We start from the raw sequence: 21,091 nt of genomic DNA, 5'->3' as shown, positions 1-21,091 counted from the left end.
TATAAAAATGATTTTACAAGTGATTTTAGGGTATGAATTACCCTAAAACGAATGGATATGTTACACACAAATTATTATTTATCTATGATTTGGAATAAATGTTTAACGTGCGATTTGGATTTTAAAGCCTATTGTATGTACATGGAGAGTCATAGATGCAATATTAATACCATAAATAAGGTGGTATTGTAGTTGTACATTGTGTACTATAGCATTATGTATGTAATTGGCATACTTGGTGTGTGATGGATATCTATCGATTTTTTAATTCATTATTGCATTTTCTTACCAATACTTTGTGTACTTGGAGTAGTACTTTTTTTTACAATGGCACTATATGTGCAAGGATAGTAGTCGCATGGGATTATTACTCCGATATGATTGATGTCACTCCTCACTAACTTAAGTTGTTATTTTGTGCTTTGTGTTAGATGTATAAAACTAAGGATAAAGATAAGAAAGTTAATAATGTTGAAAAGAATATCAAGATTGAAATCGATGTAAATATATCTGATATGACTTAAGTATCTAGCTTCAGAAGAGTTGGAGTTGTTAGGGATATTCCTCCATTCTATGGAAGAAATACCCCATCGTTTATTGAAGTTATTGCATTCGAAGATTCCATTAAAAAGTTCAAATGGATCATAAGAGAAGTTGAATCGGATGAGGATCCAGAGATTATTGAATTTACTGATGACTCCGAGTTTTCTACAGGTAAGCTTAAATTTTTGAGGAAAATATAAGTTAAACATTAAGTTGCTTAAAGAATTGTATGATTTAAGTTAATTTTGAGTTAGATAAAATGAGTAAACAGTTAGTAAATTCTTCGTTAAAAGTTTAAAGAAAGCTAAGTTCTTAGTGAATAAGATAATACTTATGTTATCAATTGAAATAATTTAAATTGAGTTTGAATGAGAGTATATGTTGAGCTTTATGGACTTGATAGAATTATCTTGTAAAGGTAAATTTTTGGAATGGATTGATTATCCCCCACCATGTTGTAATGAATTACCTCTTAGAGCGATAGAATTTTAAAGAACTCAAAAAGTTTCGAGATTTTTGTGGTAGGGAAAAGAGTAAATTTGTTTTATAATGTGATTTTAGCATCATCTGCTATAAAGTTATTGCTACTAGGTTTGTCAAGCCTTCCTAGTAAAGGAGGTGGATACTCAAGCTTTCAAGGTTAAGCTGGATGATATCCCGACTATTTGAGAGTATCCAATTATGTACTCGTAAAAGTTACCTAGACTATTTCGATATTGAGATGAATAAATTAAAGTATAGATGTTACCAGGTATTGAGTTTATTTATATAGTTGTATCAAATGGCTCCGACTGAGTTTAGAGAATTAAAGGCATAGTTAGTAGAATTGTTAAGACCAGAGATTTAGAACACTAAGCCTGACATCTGGGATGTACCAGTATTATCGTGAAAATAAAGACTAGTCTATGCAATTATGCATGGATTATCGTCTGTTAAATAAGATAACAAAGAATAACAAGTATCATTTTCCAAGGATTGATAATTGATAACTCTGTAAAAAGGTCATATTTGAGACTTTTTCACTTAAGTTATTGATTGTCTAAGAGCCCATTTAGGATCATATAGATGTATTTAGGAGCATATAGTTGCATATGGTTGAATTCTGTTTGCCATGGAATTTTATTTTGTAATCATTGTCGCTTTATGGGGAAGGTGCTTGTTTTGTGATGTGCAGGATTTAGAAGCAAGGAAAAACAAAAGGGAAATGTCGTGACATAAGGAGACTACTGAGTAAAATGTAAATGTCGAACCAGATGGCATTTCGAGAGCGAACAAAGAGAAAGAAGATATTTTTGGAGCCATCAGTCCCTATCTTCACGTGATCTTGCCAGACCATGCCCTGCTACTGATCCTGTTGGACTATGCCTTGCTGCAGCTTGATATTGTCGAGTACTCAGCCAGCCAGCCAAGTTGGACCATTGTCAACTGCATAGGGGGGCCACTTCCAGCTGTGCCCAAGCCTTATGTGAATTAAGCATGATTTGGGGTATCATCAGAATTTCAACACAAATTCCTAGGTTAAATATCCCCTAAAATAGAGGATAAAGCCACAATGGTAGAAGACTTTTACACACGCCGTTTTGAGCCTAAAAATTCAGAGAAATATGTCTCTCCTTTTTTTGTCAATTGTATTTTTCGTGGCATTCTTCCTTTGACAAGCTAGAGGGAGTGACGTTCTAGGCGTCTGAGAGGAGCTAGTTTGCTAGGACAGTTCATGGTGGCCGAGGGAAGCTTCGGCAGTGCACATCGAAGGCTTTTCCTCATTCCCTTTGCTCTTTGCTTTCATAATTTATCATTTGGGTTGTAAGAAACGGATTAACTTGCTTTGTGCTTGCTTATTTCGAACCCTACCATGAACTAATCTTATTTGGTGGGAGTTCATTTTGGATATTTAAGATTTGCTTTAATGAATGGTTATTTTCTATTCTATTAGCTGTTTTGTTTATGAATCTTATTTCCTTAATGTTGTAGGAGCTATCAGAGTAGTCATTCCTTAGGATATTACTTAGTGTTCGAGAGAATGTCTAGGTAGCACATCTTTAGTGTTTGAGAGAAACTAGAGAGGAACCACATAAGCAAGGGGTTCTAGATAGTAACTAGGCCTAATCCACCTTAGAGATAAGGCAAGGATTTTATTCGACTAAAAGAAGTTGTGCATGAATGATAGGTTAGATGGTAATACTGCCTCAAAAAGGTATTGTCAAGACATATCCTGTTAGCTAGACCAATAGGATCATTGCAGGGGCTTACGCCAACCGGTTTTTCCAAGGCATCTTCACTCTGTCGAGTCCTTTAATTAGAGATAGCATAGGGCACCCTTAGTAGACTCTGTTGGGAAGGTAAGGCATAGAAGTAAGACTATTCTGAAAGTAGACTTAGATTTTCCTAAGTGACTCCTATCACTCATTCCCATGTAGCTTGTCACATGAGGAAGTTAAATTCCTATTATTTAAATCCAACTTTTACATTTTATTTTGCCTTTACATTTTCATTTGTTTGCACTCAATACAATTTAATTTGCCGAGACATTTGAATCCACTTTGCCATGACATATCCATTTGCTACCATATTACCACCATCCCATTTCCACAATATTATCATTTGTACATACCATCACTAACTTTACTTAGGTGACAAAGTAAAGTGATTTGATCGAACTTATCAATTTCCTCATATCTCTGTGGAGACGATATTCACTCATCATTGTATTACTTGTTCGATTGTGTATACTTGCACATATTTCTGTACCCATATATTTTATTCATAAACTGCCGGATAAGTTTTTGGCGTTGTTGCCGGGGATTGACAACTAGAAGTTAATTTGTTTTGTCAACGCATTTTTATTTTACTTGTTTATTTTCCTCATCTTTTTGAGGTTTTTCTTGGTGTATGACATGAAGACACTCGAACGAGCCATTAGAACCAGTTAAACCTAAGATCGAGAGGCTTTTTAGGCAACAGAGACATGCTCAACGTGCAAATATGTATCAAATCAGAAATCAAGGCATTGGTCATGAGGAAGATCCGAATGCCAAGGCAATTCCAAATGCTGGGAATGCTGCCAGACGTCGTGCCTTTTGTGATCACTTAAACCCTATCTTGGATGACTTAAATCATGGAATTGTGTCACCAGAAATTCAGGCAGCCCATTTCGAGCTCAAACCAGTCATGTTCAATATGCTGAATTCCATAGGGCAATTTGGGGGCATGCCAAATAAAGATTCTAGATAACATATTCGTAACTTCTTGGAGGTGTGCGATTCTTTTTGTCAACAAGGAGTGCACGAAGATGTATTGAAATTAAAGCTATTTCCATATTCTCTGCGTGACCGAGCAAGGGCTTGGATGAGTGGCGTTCCAGTGGGTTCAATGGAGTCTTGGAAGGACTTGTGCAAAAAAACTTTCTACGGTATAATCCTCCGAACATGAACACCCAACTAAGGAACGACGTCGCTTCTTTTCGTCAAGCTGATGACGAATCAATGTATGAATGTTGGGATTGGTATAAATGATTGCTTTACAAATGTTCGAATCATGGTTTTTAAGATTGGACGCAAGTAGTGATGTTCTATAATGGAGAAATACACCCACGAGGATGATGCTAGATGCCTTGGCAAATGAGACATTACTTGACAAATCACCAAGTAATACCCCAAAAATTTAGATAATGATGACCAAAATGTAAATTTTTAAAGTTTGATGGTTAAAGTAGAAAATTTGTGAAAAGTTTATGGAGAATTTTATTCCATAAATGGATTTATTTAGTGACCAAATTATAATTTGGTAAAGTATGGTGACTAAAGTATAAACTTTGAAAAGTTTAGGGATCAAAATGTAATTTTGGAAAAATCACAAATGGGTCACGCAAATAAGAAAATAAAAATATTATTTTCACATTTTTAAAATATTGGAAAATAATATTTAATGATTTAATTCCATGTTTAATTTGAACTGTTTGATTAAAGTGACTGAATTGTAATTTTTGGAAAATCACAAGGGTAAATCGGTAAACCAAGATATAATTTGTTCATATTTGACTTATGGATGAAGATAATGTTCAAGTGATATGAATTCGAAGATGATAAGGATAGGAATATTGGTATTATGGTAATTATAAAGTTTCATTAAGGGTATATTGGTATTATCTCAATTTAATGAATTTAATATTCATTAAATGATAATTAAAGGATGATAGGCATGAAAAATATCTGAAAATTCATGCCAAAGTGTTTATCATCTCTCCATAGACGTTAGTTATACCAAGGTAAGGGAAAAATATTTGTTTTCCATTTTTGGTCGATTCCTTTGGAATTCGGGTTATACCGTGAAATAGGAAAATGATCTATGCGAAAAACGCTATCATTTGATACCAATATTTCTTTCTAGTCTTGCTGGATTTCAAAGATCCCAAATCTAAGGGTTATTTTCATGATAGGATTCATGAAATTGATGATAAATCTTGATGATTTAGAGGCTGTAGATTCGTTTTCAAGCTTGATTTATGGTTAAAACATGTTCAATCTTTCTATAGATTTTTTATGTAAAATTTGACCAAATTATAAGTTGGAGAACTTTGTGTTCTGATGAAAGTTAATTAGGTATTTGACTGTAGAGATGTTAAAAGGTTGATTTAAAGTTGATTTCATGCTTGAATCGAATCAAAATCTAGCAAAAACATGAAAACGTAGTTTAAAGGATAAAGTATTAAATCATGATGTATCTAAGTGATAAAATGGTGAAGAACCATTTTATGTAATTGGAAAGTTAATGTCATTGTTAAAAGGAATTATTAAGTGTTAAAGATTTGGTAGAAAATGAGTTCCAAGTATATTATAGAACTGTTATGGGATGTGTTTATATTAGTACAATACTAACATAAGTATTGTATGAATTTGTGATTTTATATAGATTGTGATTTAAGTGTGATTGAAGCAAATCAAGTATAAAAGAGTTATTGTGGATCATAGTGAGGCATACATATTGTGGATTATATAAAGTGTCAAGGTGAGTGCAAAACATGCATGATATAGTACATAGATGTTTTATACATCATTTGGAAGACTTACAATAAGTCGACCTTGTTTTATCAACATGAAATTCGATATGGAAGTTATTTTGGGTATGAACTTCCCTAAAGTTATTTATGGTTATATATTTCCATGGATGATTTAATTGATGACTATATGCCCAAATATGTTATTGAGGTTCAGTGGTATTAATGGCATGCCATAGAGTCTAGCAATTGCAGAATTAAGTACTACTATAGTGTCAAATAAGATACATAGTACAAGTCAGGTGAGTAAAACCCGACCTCAGCACTACAGTGCATTATTAGGTGAGCAATGCTCGACCTCAGCACTTTTGTGCAATATTTGACTCCTATACCGAGTTCCTCATAGATTGTGAATTGTGGGCAATATTTATGGAAAAATAATTTTATTTATATTATGTTGATTTGATTTTGACATGGAAATTCATGGATGAATTGTGTTGCACTGTTTATTGTTTTAATTGCCTCACTAAGTATAGACTTAGCGTGTGAAGATTTTCACGCGTAGGTAAAACGCCAGTAGTGGAATAAAGAGTTCAAGTTAATATCAAGCATCGAGGAGTGTATATTAATATCAGTAAGACATCCTAAGATGTAATGTTGACTTTATTAGTGACATGTAATTATTAATGTTTTATTTGCTTTGTTAAACAAATTTAGAATCAAATGGTAATTTTATGAGTTATATATATATTGCTGAAATTATTGTAGTAGTTACTATAGCATTGATCAGTACCCACGTTTTAAGAAAATTTCCAGAATACTTAAGGGGTACCGATACCCTCAATATTCACTATTCACTATTCACTATTCCTAAAAAAATCTTTTGAATTAAATTTGTTATAACGAACACAATTCATATGAAATGATATTTGTATAATATCATTTACCAATTTAAGAAAATAAAATTTTAAATCACTTTTGAATAGGAAATGGTTTAAAAAAGATAAAGTGACATCCATAATCTGTATAGGTATAATTATACGGGTTATGAGTGTTACATTTTTTGCCATCAGAGCTACAGTTTTAGTCGATTCTAGGACTAAAACGAGGTTGTTTTGAATTAAAAAGTGTATACATGCCACTAGGATGTCAAAAGTTACTGATAGTTTTATATATACTGTGATGATGCTTATTAGGAGTAAAGTTACTCTTTACTAAAGTACGATGATTTTGATTGTGTTCAGATGTCAGATCATCAAGAATCGATTAGGGCAGGCGAGCATGTTACTATTGTTCAGAGTGGGAGTAATGAGATGAATCAAAATCCACCCAATGCTCAGCCGAATGTAGATTCCTCTAATCTAAATCAAGAGGATATGTTTGTTCAAGATCGGGGGCTGTTTTTACAAGCCCTAACACCATTATTAATCGTCAAACCCCAGTGTTAGTTTCGAAACAACTGAGGAAGATGAGAGCACCTGAATTTCGAGGTGATTCAGATGCTAATCTGATGGGTGCTGACTTCTGGTTGAATGATGTCAAGAATATGCTCAATAGGATTCCTTGTGATGATCAAGGAAAGTTGGAAGAGGTTGTGTCTCTACTGATGGAGCAAGCTAGTGTGTGGTGGAATACAGTTATCGCACGAGTTTCCACTGATCAGATCACTTGGGAATTCTTTTTGAGGGAATTCAAGGAAAAGTATATTGGGGACGTGTCTGTCAATGAGATGATGCAACAGTTCCTAAACTTAAAGCAATCCGGCAGAACAGTTTACGAGTATGAATGCGAGTTTCACAAGCTGAGTTGATTTGCTTCAGAGTTTATTCCGACTGAGAAATCTAGAATTGATAGATTTGTTTATGGATTGGATTCTCAGTATAAGAGAATTTTAGTTTCTCATCATTTTACTACTTTTCAAGAAGCAGTTAACAAGGCTAAAGCTATGGAAAAAGTTGAACTTGATGATCTAGAAGTGAAGAAAGCACACACAAATAAAAGGTTTAGAAATTCCTACTCTGTACCATTTTCCAAACGCAACAAGAGTCAACATCAGAAAAGTTATGCTTCTTCAGCAACTACAGCCATAAAGGGTTTTACTGGAGAAAAGTCTAAGCACACCCATGTAGCTTTAACATATACTAAAGGTTCGGAATTTTCTCCTAAACCAGAATACGCATTTTGTGGAAAGAATCATTATGGTCAATGCCGACTCATGGAGGGGAAATGTTATAACTGTGGACAAGCGAGTCATTATAAAAGGCACTGTCCATAATTAAATCCAGATCAAACAGTATCGGGACCCCAGAGGGGTAGAGGTGGTAAAATGGGTAAACTTGATAAATCTGAGACTGCATCTAATCATGAAGGCAGAACTAATGCAAGAGTATATCACATTAAGACTGATGATGATAGAGATGCTCCTGAGATTATAGCAGGTACCTTTTATCTATTTAATGAACCTATTTTCGTATTGATTGATCCCGGTTCTACATACTCGTATATTAGTACAAAATTGGTTAGAGATAGGGGAATCTTTTTAGAACCTATTTCTAGTGATATTGTGGCAATTAATCCGTTGGGCCATAGTGCAAAGATTAGTCAGATTTGTAATAAATACCCGATAAAGATACAGGGAGTAGAATTTTCTGCAAACCTATTGGAATTGTCTTTTAAGGAATTCGGGATAATATTAGGCATGGATTGGCTACCTTCCTACTATGGTTGGGTAGATTATCGTTTTACGAGATTGTTATTAAATTATACAATGGGTTCAGAGATAATATTTGTTGGACAAAGAGTGAATCCCTTATCCAATGTGATTTCAGCCTTTACTGCTAAGAAATTGTTGTCACAAGGGTGTCAAGAAATTTTAGCAAATGTATTGGATACCAGAACTGCTAAAGTTAAGTTGGACGGTATTCCAACTGTACGAGAGTATCCAGAGGTGTTTCCAGATGAGCTACTTGGATTACCTACAGACAGAGAGGTGGAGTTTGGGATTGATGTATTTCCAAGTACATCACCTATTTCAATGGCTCGTTATCGAATGGCTCCAACAGAGTTAAGAGAATTAAAGGCTTAATTGCAAGAGCTACTAGATCGAGGATTTATAAGACCGGGTATTTCACCTTGAGGTGCACCGGTGTTGTTCGTGAAAAAGAAAGATGGATCAATGCGTTTGTGCATAGATTATCAATAGTTGAACAATGTGACTATAAAGAACAAGTATCCTCTTCCGAGGATTGATGACTTGTTTGATCAACTTAAGTGAGCAACTATTTTCTCTAAGATTGATCTTAGATCGGGATATCGCCAGTTAAAGATTAAAGAGGAAGATGTTTCAAAGACAACTTTCAGAACACGGTATGGACACTACGAGTTCGTAGTAATGCCGTTTGGGTTGTCAAATGCTCCAACATCATTCATGGATTTGATGAATCAATTATTTCAACCTTATTTAGATCAATTTGTGGTGGTCTTTATTGATGATATTCTGGTATACTCGATGACGAAGATAGAACATGATGCTCATCTTCGTATTGTGCTCGAAACACTTAAGGATAAAAAGTTATATGTCAAACTGTCAAAGTGTGAGTTTTGGCTATCAGAAGTTGCTTTTCTTGGTCATGTTGTCTTGGCAGAAAGCATAAGAGTTGATCCAAATAAAGTTCAAGCAATATTGGAGTGGAAACCTCCAAAGAATGTTACAGAGGTCTGAAGTTTTTTAGGACTTGCTAGTTATTATTGAAGGTTTGTGAAAAACTTTTCGATGATTGTGTCTCCTTTGACCAAGCTTTTGCGAAAGGATGTTTCATTTGCTTGGACTGAGAAATGACAAGAGAGTTTTGAAGCTCTAAAGAAGATTTTAACAGAAGCACCAGTATTGGTACAACAGGAATCGGGCGAAGAATATGTGGTGTATAGTGATGCATCTCATAATGGCTTGGGTTGTGTACTTATGCAAGAAGGTAAGGTAGTAGTTTATGCTTCTCGAAAATTAAAGACACATGAAAGAAATTATCCTATTCAAGATCTTGAGTTAACAGCAGTTGTTTTTGCTCTAAAGATTTGGCGACATTATTTGTATGGTGAGAGATGCCATATCTACACGGATCATAAGAGTTTGAAATATCTGTTGACTCAAAAAGAGCTAAATTTGAGACAAAGAAGATGGATAAAAAAATCTTTTGAATTAAATTTGTTATAACGAAACACAACTCATTTGAAATGATATTTGTATAATATCATTTACCAATTTAAGAAAATAAATTTTAAATCACTTTTGAATAGGAAATGGTTTAAAAAGATAAAGTGACATCCATAATCTGTATAGGTATAATTATACGGGTTATGAGTGTTATACACCAGCAGAGGCATTTGACATTCTAGATAGGATTGCCAACAATGATTATCAATTTCCATCTACAAGGCTTGGACTTGGGCAAAAATCACATGGAGCTTTCGAGATAGATTCTAAGGATACGGTGTCCACCTAACTTGCTGCTATCACCAATATGTTGAAGAGTTTGAAAAGGTAAAGTGAGGTGAGAGAAGTAAAGGCAGACAATTCAGCATGTTTATTATGCCACGAAAATCACCATGAGAGTGACTGCCCGACCAATCAAGAATCCATTAACTATATGTGCAACTATAATCGAGGAAAAACAACCCCTATTCTAACACATATAATCCTGGATTGCGTCAACATCCAAACTTTTGGTGGGGAAATCAAGGAACCAGCAATGCTTATCAACTAGTTCGACAGAAGAACTTCAATGACTCCCAGGGTTTTCAAACGAATATGCCACGGCATAATTCTAACAAGGAAGGCCATCTTCATCTAACACCAATTATTTGGAGGCCAGAATGCAAGAATTCATAGCAACAACGAAGATAATGCTGGAAGACCATGCGACCACCATAAAAAACCAAGGATCCTTACTTTAGAGCCACAGTTCATCGCTGAGGGCATTGGAGGGTCAAGTTGGTCAAATTACCGTGACATTACAAGTCCGACGACCAGGACATCTACCGAGTGACTCTGAAGTTATAAAACCTCATGGAAAAGAACAATACATTGTGCTAACTCTACGGAGTGGTACTCAGATCAACGTCGAAGATAAGTTTGGGGGAAGACTGAAGGATGATTCACCCCCTGTGACTATGCAAGATGGTCAAGAAGTGCTGGAAGAAGCATCAGTGGAAGAGGATAAGGATGAGGGTTCATCGAGTAAAGTGGCTAAGGGGGCAAACAAAAATGCCAAGGCAAACTCTGTTCTCACCCCGTCAGTATAGAAGTCAGACCCCCACCTCCTTTCCCACAGAGACTGAAGATGCATAAGGAGGATATTCAATTCAAGAAGTTTGTTGACATTCTGAGTTAACTTCAAATCAATGATCCTTTTCTAGAGGGTATGAAACAAATGCCTATATATTCTAAATTCCTCAAGGAAATTGTTACCAAGAAAAGAAAGGTTGAGCAGTACGAGACAATTGCCACAGTAAAAGAATTTTGCTCTTCTTTAAGCAAGAAACCACTGAAGAGACATGATCCAGGTAGTTTTATCATTCCATGTTTGATAGGAGACAAATATGCTGGAAAGGCACTATGTGACCTTGGCTCAAGCGTGAACTTAATGCCTAAGTTAATTTTTATGAAGCTTGGGATAGAAAATGCGAGACCCACCTGTGTCATCTTGCAATTAGTCGATCGTTCACATGCCCTTCCTAGCTATCGGTCGCATTCTTATCGACTGAGAGAAGGGTGAGCTGACCATGAGAGTAGCCGACCAATGTGTCACTATGAATGTCTTCCGATCTCTCAAATGCATGGATGATTCTAAAGGATACCAGAGCATTTTAGAAGTGAATACATTAATTGCAAAAGAAGAATATCAAGTTTACCATGGCATTTTCATTCAGATGGAAATTGATGAGAGGTTATATGAAGATTTAAACGAAGAAAATCCTAATGTTTTTTCTTTCGAGGAGTAGCAGGCTAGCTTCATCTTAGCTAGCCCAGGTATGTGTTTTGAACCCCCTTAATTTTGATGAGTTTGTTCCTCCTAAGCCCTCATTACAACATGCACCTACCCTAGAGCTAAAGAATTTGCCACATCATCTTAAATATACTTATCTAGGTAGTAATGAAACTTTACTTGTGATTATTTCCTCTGCCCTTACTCCTAACCAATAATGTAGTTTGTTAAGTGTTTTGTTATAGCACAAGAGAGCGTTACGATGGTAGATCTAAAGGAAATAAGTCCATCTATTTGCATGTACAAAATCCTGCTAGAAGAATGACATGACAAATCTATAGAACCACAACGAAGACTAAACCCAATCATAAAGCAATTTGTGATGAAAGAAATTCTTAAGTGGCCTTATGCTGAAGTGATTTATCTCATTTATGATAGTTATTGGGTGAGTCCCGTCCAATGTGTGCCAAAGAAGAGAGGCAAGACCATGGCGGCAAGTGAAGATAATGAGTTACTACCAACATGCACTATCACTGGGTGGTGAACCTTTATGGACTACCGCAAACTCAACAAGGCCACCAAGAAGGATCACTTCCCTTTACTGTTCATCGATCAAATGATGGATCGACTAGCTAGCAAGTTATTTTATTATTTCTTGGACGGATAATCGGGGTATAATCAAATTGCTATCGCACCAGAAGACCAAGAGAATACAACATTCACATGTCCCTATGGCACTTATGCTTTTCAAAGAATACCTTTTGGACTCTGTAATGCCCCGACAACTTTTCAGCGCTGCATGCAAGCCATATTTTCTGACATGGTTAAGGATTTTGTATAAAATTTTAAGGACGATTTCTCTGTTTCTGGAGATGACTTTCAAAAATGCCTCAGCAATCTAGCAAAGGTACTCAAGCGATGTGAGGAGGTCGATCTCGTGTTGAATTGGGAAAAGTGCCACTTCATGGTGACCGAAGGTGTTGTTCTAGGCCATAAGATTTCTGTAAAGGACATTGACGTGGACAAAACCAAGATCGAGGTAATCGAGAAGCTACCTCCACCAACTTCAATCAAGGGCATTTGGAGTTTTCTTGGACATGCTGGGTTTTATAGACGATTCATTAAGGACTTCTCCGCGATATCAAGCCCTTGTGCACCCTGCTTCAACAGAATCAACCATTCTTGTTCGATCAGAACTGTCATGGCGCATTCAATAAGCTGAAACAATGACTTATCTATGCACTTATCGTGGTTCCCCTAGATTGGATGTCACAGTTCAAGTTAATGTGTAATGCAAGTGATTTTTCCATGGGAGTTGTGCTTGGGCAACGCAAAGGCAAAAGTTTCCATGTTATTTATTATGCTAGTCGTACCTTGAATGAGGCATAATTGAACTATACTACCACTGAGAAAGAATTATTTGCCGTGGTATTTGCATTTGACAAGTTTAGGCCATACTTGATAGGCACCAATGTCATTGTTCACACTGATCACTCAGCTATAAAATACTTAGTTAACAAGAAAGATGCCAAGCCTAGACTTATTAGGTGGATATTACCACTGCAGTAGTTCGACTTAGAGGTAATTGATAGGAAAGGTACTGAGAACTAGGTTGCAGATCAATTATCTAGGCTAGAAAACATTTCAGAATGCCATGACATTTTTTATATTAAAGAAGAATTCCATGATGAATTTTTTTATATGCCACGACAATCCCGTGGTACGCTGACCTTTTTAATTTTCTTGTTTATGGTATTTTTCCTTGTGAATTGAACAGCTAGGGTAAGAAGAAGTTTCAGCATAATGCCAAGTTCTATTTTTGGGATGAGTTGTATTTGTTTAAACAATTTTTCGATCAGATGATTCGACGATGTGTCCTTAAAGAGGAGCAACGAGACATTCTACACCATTGCCACACAGCATCCTGTGGTGGGCATTTTGAAGGTGCGTGGACTGCTGCGAAGGTCCTCCAATCAGGCTTCTATTGGCCATCACTTTTTAAGAATGCTCACGAGTTTTGCAAAGCTTGTGATAGATTCCAGAGCACTGGAAACATTTCCAGAAGACACGAAATGCCATTACAAAATATTTTGGAGGTAGAGCTCTTTGATGTTTGGGGCATTGATTTCATAAGACCATTCCCATCTTCTTTTGGAGACTTGTATATTTTGCTTGTGGTGGACTACATATCAAAGTGGGTCGAAGCAATTGTTACACCGAGGAATGACTCTAAGACGGTGCTCAAATTCCTTCACAAGAATATCTATACTCGATTTGGAGTACCAAGAGCCATGATCAGTGACAAGGGCACTCACTTTGATAACAAGCTAATTGCCAAGGCATTACAAAAATATGGAGTACGACATAAAATTTCCACGGCATATCACCCAAAAACAAATGGGCAAGCTGAAGTGTCCAATCGAGAAATCAAGTAAATCCTCGAGAAGGTGGTGAATCCTAGATGGAAGGACTGGTCGCTAAAGATGGACGAAGAGCTTTGGGCTTATCGAACGCATTTAAAACACCTCTGGGAATGTCACCTTTCAAGATGGTATATGGAAAAGCCTGTCACCTACCCATGGAGTTAGAACATAAGGCATACTGGGCGATCAAAAAGCTGAACTTCGATGCACAATTAGCTGGGGAGCAAAGGTGACTCGATCTGAATGAAATAGAAGAGTTTTGAGCACAAGCATATGAAAATGCCAAGTTTTACAAAGAAAAAACCAATAAGTAGCATGATCAAATGCTTTTTCCATGACATTTTCATATTGGCCAGCAAGTGCTATTGTTTAATTCAAGGCTTAAGCTTTTCCCTGGGAAACTGAAGTCACGATGGTAGGGACCATTTGAAGTACACCATCTTACCCTCATTGAGCTGTAGATATCAAGAACATGGACGATGGGTCCATCTTTAAAGTCAATGGCCAGCTTCTGAAGGCTTATCAAGGAGTACCGCCCATGTGTGACAAGTCTGCACTTCTCTTGCAAGATATCGAGACTAGCCAAGCATCTTGAAGATGTTGTGAAATTTTAGATTTACTCTTGTGCATAAATAATATTTTACCTTGTTGTTTTTTATTATATCTTCTTTTTAGTGATTATTTTTATTTTTTTTGCAAGAGCAAATCCATACAACCAGCACGTGAGGAATGTATGATGAAAGTTAAGGGAATTGGGCGGCAACAAGACAAAAAAAAAGAGGGAAAACTTTTTCACTTTTTTAGTTTAGCTTTAGGGTTTATTTATTTTTACTTTTGTCATTTTCCTTCCCATACCCAACCCCTCATTAAATACCCCCCATTTTTTTATTTGTTCTTATCTTGTTCACTTTTTCACTTTGCTTTATTTCTTCTTCTTCTTCCCTCCTTAGCGCCGAACCTCCATAGCCAAAAAGCTTCAAGATTTTTCACTTTTTCTTTGTCTTGTTCATTAACCATGGTACGATCCTATCCCTCTAGTTCGGCTACAACATCTCCATCCTGATTCATGGATGAAGCCACGTAAGAAAAGTTTCAAAACCTTAAAAATCATCGAGTATTCTTCGAGTTGGGCTTTATCTTCTCCAATGAGGAAGATGCCGACCTCGGCAGTGATGTGGTCAACATTCTCCACCAGTACAAGTGGTAAACATTTCCCAAGCATCCATAGAATGTTAATGCATCGCTGGTGAAGGAATTCTATGCCAACATCATTGAGCTGAATCAACATGTCGTGGTGGTTCGTGGTATTTCCATTCACTTTACTTCATCTACTATTAATCGCTATTTTCATTTACAGGATGTTGTAGATAACCACACCACTTTCATGAAAGATATAGACAATGAAACTTACCATGGAATTTTGGAAGACATTTGTCTTCCCAACACATAGTGGAATGGCCAGCAAATGAGCCAAAAGACGATGGACCGAGAGAGGCTGCAACCGAGAGCCAAATTGTGGAATCACTTTATGAAGCACAAGGTTCTCTCGATTTCCCATAACACCACCGTTTCATGTTAGAGGATGTTTCTATTGTATTCTATTATAGTAGGGCGTTCCATTGACATAGGAAAAATCATTGTGGAACAAGTTCATACATTTCTGAAGTGACCTGCCAGTGCCTTGGTATTTCCAAATCTCATTGTGGCTCTTTACCGTAAAAAGAAGGTGCCCGAGGAGCAATTTGACGAGATATTGCCTGGTATGGCTAGTCTTACAAAATCCAAGATCCTTATGTTACTTGGATTGAAGAAAGCCAAGGTAAAAGAAAGAGGAGAACACTTCTCGTGCTGCTGCAACTCCAAATGCCAGGGTAAAACCAATGCCCTAGAAGAGGTCACTAAGCACACTCAAGCACAAATCGAGCAGCTGACTGACAAGATGAAGACCTACTTTGCATATACCAAGCGCCAAGATGAGTTTCTTACCAATGATTTCATGGAGATTCTCCCGCACACAAATTTCAACATCCCAGTTTCCCTGCCACGCTCTTGCAACCATTTGAAAATGCCGAAGCATCTCAAGATGCTCACCAGCCAACCAATGAAGTGGTTCCTTAGCTAACCGATGAGGAAGAACCAACTGATCCTGATCCCTTCCGGACTCTATCGCCAACTGAGCATCGAGAATAAGAACTCTAACTTGCACATGTACCAAAACCCCCACAGTTTGTTGAGCCACTGACGGAGGAACACCCTGGAATGTCACAACCTACAGAGCCAATGGAGGAGGGCAACCTGAAATGCCGCAATAAGTTCCTTTGCAAAGGAGTCGATGCCGATTGAAGAAGGTGTCTAAGCATAAGGAGCCCCAACTTTCAATAGTCCCATAAGGCCCCAGTACTACCCCTGGTGCGCCAGCATCTGAATCTGAACACTCTATCCCTACACAACTGCGAAAGCGTACACATCGCACGATCGCTACACAACCATAAGCATGAAGTCGAGGTACCTTGCATTGCATTGCATTTCATAGCATGTAGTTTACTTTTACCTTAGTTTTTATTTAGCATTGAGGATAATGCTTCTCTCAAGTTTGGGGGAGGTAGAGTTCCCAAGTCATTGCATGATAGTATTAGTATAATGAATATGCCATGACATTAGTAAGTGTAGAATTAGTTTTCTAGAATAAATTAAGGATGCCCGATGAGGATGAATTCTTGATGGCTAGGATTGAATATACATGACTGTTGATGATGATATAACCAACTATAGGACTTTTTTCTTTAAAACTTTTGAATACATGATTGTATGTTTTCCATACTTGAGGAACTTAGAAATTTTTTATAAGAGAATTCTTGAATATCTTGGCATAAAACTTTGAATGATGAAAACCCACATAAAAAATGAAGTTATGAATAACTGCTTCGGCATATCTGTAGAGGGACACTCCGTTAAGCCATGGCATTGCCTAGAAACTGTATATAAATAAATGGCAGCTACGACATATGAGTGAATGAAAGTAATCACGGGATGACTCTACCTGACTAGTTTGGGGGTGGAAGGTATGCTGTCTTTCACCTAGAGCGTGGGATGGTAGGTGTTATAGACTGACTCCCCTCGTAGCAGTAAAAAAAAACAATGTGGGAATAAACTTGTAAATGTCGTGGAAAAACAAGAGAGCTTGCTTAGAAATTTTTTAGGTTTTCTAAGAATGAACTTGATACAATCACACGCACACACACACAAAGGATCTTACCCTGGGGGACAGTACTTGATTTCTCGAACTAGTCTAGCATGTTGAAGCCAAATGTTCTAAGGGCTGAAATTCTATCTCATTTAACTATTCTGCTTCTGAACTTGCCATGGTATTTTTATTTTGCTTGATACTATTCATTGCTTAAGGACAAGTAATAGCTTAAGTTTGGGGGTGTGATAACTTCGTAAAAATATCATATTTCTGACCTTTTCACTTAAGTTTTGTTTGTCTAAGAGCCTATTTAGGATCATATAGATGCATTTAGGAGCATATAGTTGCATGTGGTGGAATTCTGTTTGGCGCAACATTTTATTTTGTAATCGGTGCTTCTTTATGGGGAAGGTGCTTGTTTGGTGATGTGAATGATTTGGGAGCAAGGAAAAGCAAAAGGAAAATATCGTGACATAAGGAGGCTGCTAAGAAGAATGCAAATGCTGAACCATATGGCATTTCGAGAGTGAATAAAGACAAAGAAGATATTTTTGGAGCCAATATCTTAATGTGATCTCTACATGTGAGGAGACACCTACCTAAAGGATACCAACGCTACTGCAGCCAATCTTGTTAGATCACGCGCTGCTTCTGATTCTATTGGATAGTACCCTAATGCAACTTGATATTGTCGAGTACTCAGCCAGCCACCCAGGCTGGACCATTGCCAGCTGCCCAGGGGGACTACTACCAGCTTTGCCTAACCCTCACGTGAATTAAACATGATTTAGGATATCCTATGAATTTCAACAAAAATTCCTAAATTAAATCTCCCCCTATAAATAGAGGATAAAGCCACAATGGTAGAAGACTTTTACACACGCCGTTTTGAGCCTAAAAATTTAGAGAAAAATGTCTCTCCTTTTTTCGTTAACAAGCTAGAAGGAGTGGCGTTCTAGGTGTCAGAGAGGAGCTAGTTCACTGGGACAGTTCGTGGTGGCCGAGGGAAGCTCTGACAGTGCACGTCGAAGGCTTTTCCTCATTCCCTTTGCTCTTTGTTTTCATATTTTATCATTTGGTTTGTAAGGAATGTATTAACTTGCTTTGTGCTTGCTTATTTTGAACCCCACCATGAACTAATCCTATTTGGTGGGAGTTCATTTTGGATATTTAAGATTTGCTTTAATGAATGCTTGTTTTTCTATGTTATTATCTATTTAGTTTATGGATCTTAGTGCCTTAAGGTTGTAGGATCTATGAGAGTAGCCATTCCTTAGGAGATTACTTAGTGTTCGAGAGAATGTCTAAGTAGTACATCCTTAGTGTTCGAGAGAAACTAGGTAGGAACCACACAAGCAAGGGGTTATCGATAATAACTAGGCCTAATCCAACTTAGAGATAAGGATATGATTTCATTCGACTAAAAGGAGTTGTGCATGAACGATAGGTTAGATGTTAATGTTGCTACAAAAAGGTATTGCAGAGACATATCCTATTATCTAGACCAATAGGATCACTATAGGGGCTTACGCCAACCAATTTTGCCAAGGCATCTTCACTCTGTCGAGTCCTTTAACTAAAGATAGCATAGGGCACCCTTAGTAGACTCTGTCGGGCAGGTAAGGCATAGAAGTAAGACTATTCTGAGAAGTAGACTTAGATATTCCTAAGTGACTCCTATCACTCATTCCCATAGTAGCTTGTCGTGTGAGGAAGTTAAAGTCCTACTATTTAAATCCAACCTTTACATTTTATTTTGCCTTTATATTTCCATTTGTTTGCACTCAATACAATTTAATTTGCTGAGACATTTCAATCCACTTTGCCACGACATATCCATTTGCTACCATATTACCACCATCCCATTTCCATATATCCATTTCATTTTTCCACAACATTATCATTTGTACATACCATCACTAACTTTACTTAGGTGACAAAGTAAAGTAATTTGATCTAACTTATCAATTTCCTCCAATCCCTGTGGAGATGATACTCACTCATCACTGTATTACTTGTTCGATTGTGTATACTTGTATATATTTTCGCACCCATATATAATACTCACAAACTACCGGATAATTTTTTGGCATCGTTGCTGGTGATTGGCAACTGGAAGTTAATTTGTTTTGTCATAGCATTTTTATTTTACTTGTTTATTTTTCCTTTATATATAGTTTTACTTTTTATTTTCCTCATCTTTTTTTCAGGTTTTTCTTGGTGTATGACCAGAAGATACTCGAACGAGCCATTAGAACGAGTTGAACCTGAGATCGAGAGGCTTTTTAGGCAACGAAGATGTGCTCAACGTGTAAATATGTATCAAATCAGAAATCAAGGCATTGGTCATGAGGAAGATCTGAATATCGAGGCAATTCAAAATGTTGGGAATCCTGCCAGACCTCGTGCCATTCGTGATCACTTAAACCGTATCTTGGATGACTTAAATCCTGGAATTGTGGCACCAGAAATCCAGGCAGCCCGTTTCGAGCTCAAACCAGTCATGTTCAATATGTTGAATTTCATAGGGCAATTTGGGGGCATGCCAATAGAAGATGCCAGACAACATAGTCATAAATTCTTGGAGGTGTGTGATTCTTTTCGTCAACAAGGAGTGAACGAAGATGTATTGAAGTTAAAGATATTTCCATATTCTCCGCATGATCGAGAAAAGGCTTGGTTGAGTGGTGTTTCAGTGGGTTCAATAGAGTCTTGGAATAACCTGTGCAAAAATGTATGAATCCTCCAAACATGAAGACCCAACTGAGGAACGACATCGCTTCTTTTCATCATCAGTCGCTTCTTTTTGTCAAGTTGATGATGAATTAATGTATGAATGATGGGATCGTATAAAGGATTTCTTTGCAAATGTTCCAATCATGGTTTTTAAGATTGGATTCAAGTGGTTATGTTCTATAATAGAGTAAATGCACCCACGAGGATGATGCTAGATGCCTCGAAAAATGGGATATTACTTGACAAATCACCAGCAGAGGCATTTGACATTCGACATAGGATTGCCAACAACGATTATCAATTTCCATCTACAAGGCTTGGACTTGGGCGAAAATCACATGGAGCTTTCGAGCTAGATTATAAGAATATGGTGTTTGGCTAACTTGCTGCTATCACCAATATGTTAAAGAATTTGCAAAGGCTAAGTGACGTAAGAGGAGTAAAGGTAGCTAATTCAACATGTTTATTATTCCACGACAATGATCATGAGAGTGATTGCCCGACCAATCAAGAATCCATTAACTATGTGGGAAACTACAATCAAGGAAAGAACAACCCTATTCTAACACATATAATCCTGGATGGCGTCAACATCCAAAATTTTCATGGGGAAATCATGGAACCGACAATGCTCATCAACCAGTTCGGTAGTAGAACTTCAATGACTCCCAGGGTTTTCAAACGAATATGACATGACATAATTCTAACAATCATAGGAACAACGAAGGCAATGCTGCAAGACCATACGACCTCCATCAAAAACTAAGGAGCCTTGCTTTAGAGACACAATTCATCACTGAGGGCATTGGAGGGTCAGGTTTGTCAAATTGTCGCAGCATTATAAGAACGACGACCAGGACATCTGCCGAGTGACACTGAACTCACAAAACCTCATTAAAAGAACAATGCAGTTTGCTAACTCTATGGAGTGGTACTCAGATCAATGTTGAAGATAAGTTTAGGGGAAGAACAAAGGATGATTCACCCCTTGTGACCGTGCAAGCTGATCAAGAAGTGCTGGAAGAAGTACCAGTGGAAGAGGATAAGGATGAGGGTTCATCGAGTAAAGCAACTAAGGGGGCAAACAAAAATGCCAAGGCAAACTCTGTTCCCACCCCGTCAGTAAAAGAAGTCAGACCCCGCCTCCTTTCCCATAGAGACTGAAGAAGTGTAACGAGGATATTCAATTCAAGAAGGTTGTTGACATTCTGAGTCAACTTCAAATCAA

At 37.1% G+C, this 21,091-nt stretch overlaps 1 pseudogene; it reads right to left on the bottom strand.

The window, feature by feature from the left end:
- Window positions 1-19,887: 19,887 nt before the first annotated feature.
- On the bottom strand, window positions 19,888-20,013 carry LOC120163584 (annotated as a pseudogene).
- Window positions 20,014-21,091: the final 1,078 nt, after the last annotated feature.

This window comes from Hibiscus syriacus, unplaced genomic scaffold (genome assembly GCF_006381635.1).
Source record: "Hibiscus syriacus cultivar Baekdansim isolate YM2019G1 unplaced genomic scaffold, ASM638163v2 tig00111463_pilon, whole genome shotgun sequence".
In the NCBI taxonomy this organism is placed as follows: Eukaryota; Viridiplantae; Streptophyta; class Magnoliopsida; order Malvales; family Malvaceae; genus Hibiscus; species Hibiscus syriacus.
Note: the sequence above shows the minus strand (reverse complement) of the source record. Positions and strands in the feature narration are given on the sequence as shown.